A 3,723-nucleotide genomic window follows, 5' to 3' on the forward strand; every position below is an offset into this window, starting at 1 on the left:
TCTGTAAGACCAGGCTGGTCTCGAACTCACAGAGATCCGCCTGCCTCTGCCTCCCAAGTGCTGGGATTAAAGGCGTGCGCCACCATCGCCCTCTGTCAGTGTTCTTGTGCCTTTTGAGCTTCACCAGTTGTGTGTTGTAGCCAGTGCTTCTGATTGTTTTATGGTGGTTTGCATATAATATTTATATGATTCTTTTCTTTTGGTACACTGAAATATATAGTTTCCCCCCTATGTTAATTGGTATTAAATCTATAAATTTCAACTGTTCTGACATGCAAATTACTGATAGTAACCTTTGTTTTAAAGGATTTATATCTACAAGATGGCTCAGTGGATAAGCGTGCTGGTCATCAAGTTTAAGACTTGAGCTCACCAGAACCCACATGGTGGAAAGAGAGAATCAACTTCTGCAAGTTATCCTCCAACGTCCACCCATTTGCTGTGGTGTGCTTGTACCCACCCACACACATGCATACACACACATACAAATAATTAGTTAAAAAGAGAGAATTGATAGTGTCATTGGACCATTTTGCTTACTCTGAACCTTGATGTCTGATTTAACAAATAGAAGATTGCATTGTACCAATTACTGTTTCATTTCAAAACCCAACCTATTCCCATCTATTATGATTAAGGACTTTTTGTGTTACCTGTAGCCCAGAGTTCTTTTTTTAAAATATTTATGTATGTATGTATGTATGTATGTATACATACAATATTCTGTCTGTATGTATGTCTGCTGGCCAGAAGGCACCAGACCTCATTACAGATGGTTGTGAGCCGCCATGTGGTTGCTGGGAATTGAACTCAGGACCTTTGGAAGAGCAGGCAATGCTCTTAACCACTGAGCCATCTCTCCAGCCCCCAAATGTTAATTAAAAGGGTGGCACCATCTCCTAGTGGGCTTTTGAGGAACATTTCAAATCCAGCTGCAGCACAGGTGGACTGACTGGTTTTGCTCTAGGGCACTTCTTTCCTTTAGTGCTTGAGAAAAGCACTGGCTGTGTGTTGGATGAGTCTGTTTGGTGCAGTTGTTGAAGAATGAAGTTCCCTGCGGAGATGGTCTGAATGTGGAATGTGCAAAAAATTGTCAAAGGTTTTGACATCAGTGAAGAGAATATGAGGTTGGCTACTTGTATTTAAGAAACAGAATAGGCTGGGTGTGGTGGCCCATGCCTTTAACATCACTGGGCAAGCAGAGGCAAGTGGATCTCTGTGAATCTGAGGCCAACCTGGTCTGCATAGTGAGTTCCAGGGCAACCAGGGCTATGTAGAGACCCTGTCTCAAAAACAAGAACAACAAAAACAAAAAAGAAACAGAATAAAAGAAGAGATGGAAGCTGAATGCAGCAGAGGTGTCCCTGTGTGTCCGTGGGGGGTGGGGGGGGAGAGAAAGGGGAGTATGGTAATGCAGCCGGAACAGTTAGCCAATGTCACTCTCTTGTTCTGTGCCAACAAGCCTGTGTTCAGTGTTGTCTGTGTGTTATCTTGCAAAATCCTTTGAGAGCTTCAAGAATATGAGGTCCAGGCAATTTAAATATCTACCCACCAGTACATGTCAGTTCTGTTTCTAACCCATGTTTGGCTGACCCAAAGTACAGTAGGAGTTGCTTGTGACCTTGGCTTGTGTGGTGCATAATTGTACATGATTTCTTTGTAGGAGGTTAAATCAAGTCCTAATGCTTCAGGAGGAGATTGCAGCCCGGGCCTTACAAAGCGAGCTGCAGTTTGAGCAGGCCTCCTTTCTGTCACTATTCCTCTTCGGCCTTTGTGGTCTCCATCGTTGTGATGTAGTCCCAGCCTATACAGTAAAGATCTCTTCTAGCCCTTCCTTAAACACAGGTTTGAGGTTAGGCTCTGATGGGTTCTGTCTGTCCCTATTGGTTTTTGTCTTCCTGTGCTGCCTGGGAAGTTCCACTCACCCTTTCCCAGGCCAAAGGGTAAACCATCTGTGTTTACTCTGCTTTCTTCCAGTAATTTGATATGTTTAATCTTCCTAGGTTTCTTCTTCCCTTTTACTGGTGCCAGAGCTTCGTCTCATTCCTCGGGTGCTGTCTCTACATTGTCTTTTGAGACAGGGTTTCTCACTGGCCTGGGCCAGCAAGTCCTGAGAATCTGCCTGATTTGTTTCTCTAGTGCTGGGATTACAAATTTATACTACCACGCCCAGTTTTCTAATTTTCTTAATTTTGGGGGACTAAACTCAGATATTCATGCTTTAGTGTAAGCATTCAATCCCTGGCCTGTCTCCCAGCCCTGCTTATGTAGTTCAGAGCTAACTTTAAATTGTTCTCTCGCCTTTGCCTCCTGGGCTTGCATCCAAGACTGCAGGAACTGCCTAGCATCTTTCTTTCCTCCTGACCCCGTGGTTAAGTGGTGAGTAAAGAATGAGCTCCAGGAACTTGTGGGACTTTTTTGTCATTGGTTTTGTTGGTTTTCTGTTTTTTGAGACAGGTTAGTTACTCTGTGTAGCCCTGGCTGTCCTGGAACTCACTCTGGAGACCAGGCTGGCTTCGAATTCACAGAGATCCACCTGCTTCTGCCTCCCAAGTGCTGGGATCAGAGGTGTGCCCTACCACTGTCCAGCTCTGTGGGACTTTTTGAAGTGACAGTGTTGCCACTAAGCTTAACCTTAGATGGTTTACTTTTCTCCCTCTCTTCCTCCCTCTCATGCTACTCCAGACTTGAGGTTCTCCTGCCTCATCTTGAGTTGCTGGAGTCGCAGGTGTCCACCACCATGCTCAGCTGCTGTGGATGTGTAGACTAGTTCTTTCTCATTCTACTGAATTTGTGTGCTGCTTTACAGAAAGTGTAGTCCTGGTGCGATTCTTCTCACCTTTGGACTTTCTGCATGGCCTTTGTTGGCGTTTTGTGACTCCCCTATCCCCATAAAGCTTTGAAAAGTCTTAATAATCCTGCCCCTTTGGATTTGTATAATAGTTTTACCTTCCTTCCATTTTCCTTTTTAGTCTTTTGTGATCCCACCATTACTTGCCAAGATGTGTTGGGAGCTTTTAATGACTGCTAGAACGATAGCAGCTTACTCATTCTGTAGCTGCTTTAGCAAGACCTTTGATTTTAGAGTATCTGCCTCATGTGTTTTCTGTGCTGAGAACTGCCGGGTGTTTAATGGCACCCGTTCGGCTGGCCACCTGTGGAAAGGCAGGCTTGTCTCAGCCTTGGTTGATTCTTTTACTCCCTTTGTCTCTGCTTCTGGAACTGGTTTCCAAACGAACTGGCTGTTACACTGTGCTTGCTGGGGTGGCAGTACTGGGTGAGCATGGGGGAGGCCTTTGTGACCTCCTGCAATCCAGAGGGACAGACTAAACTCCTTCTCAAGACATCTGCACCTTTCTCTTCCTGAGTGACCGGGGTCATCACGTATGTTCCTTTCTGAGCCCCAGAAATGGTAGATGCATCTGAGCTATTTTTTTTTTTTTTTTTTTTTTTTTTTTTTTTTTTTGCCTCATGCCCAGAGTCAAATCTTGCTCAGAGTGAGGTGGATATCAAATTCTGTTGGTCATGGTGGATTATATGCTGGGGTAACCAGGAAGTCTTTCTGATTTATATAATATTATCTTACTGTTTCTTGAAGATTAATTAACTTTATTAGTCAGTAGTGGGAGGATTCCATCTGAAATTTCCATGATTAATAAAATATGGGTTACAAAACATCAATTGAAATATTAGTTTTGATGCCACTTGGCATGCAATCATTTC

General features: G+C 43.9%; 1 protein-coding gene across 3 annotated transcripts in view; it reads left to right on the forward strand.

Moving 5' to 3' along the window:
- Positions 1-3,723, forward strand: part of Anapc5 (anaphase promoting complex subunit 5) — a 38,339-nt gene that overhangs the window by 22,349 nt on the left and 12,267 nt on the right. The gene's annotated exons all lie outside the window — the stretch shown is intronic.

This window comes from Microtus ochrogaster, chromosome 2, assembly GCF_000317375.1.
Source record: "Microtus ochrogaster isolate Prairie Vole_2 chromosome 2, MicOch1.0, whole genome shotgun sequence".
Taxonomy (NCBI): Eukaryota; Metazoa; Chordata; class Mammalia; order Rodentia; family Cricetidae; genus Microtus; species Microtus ochrogaster.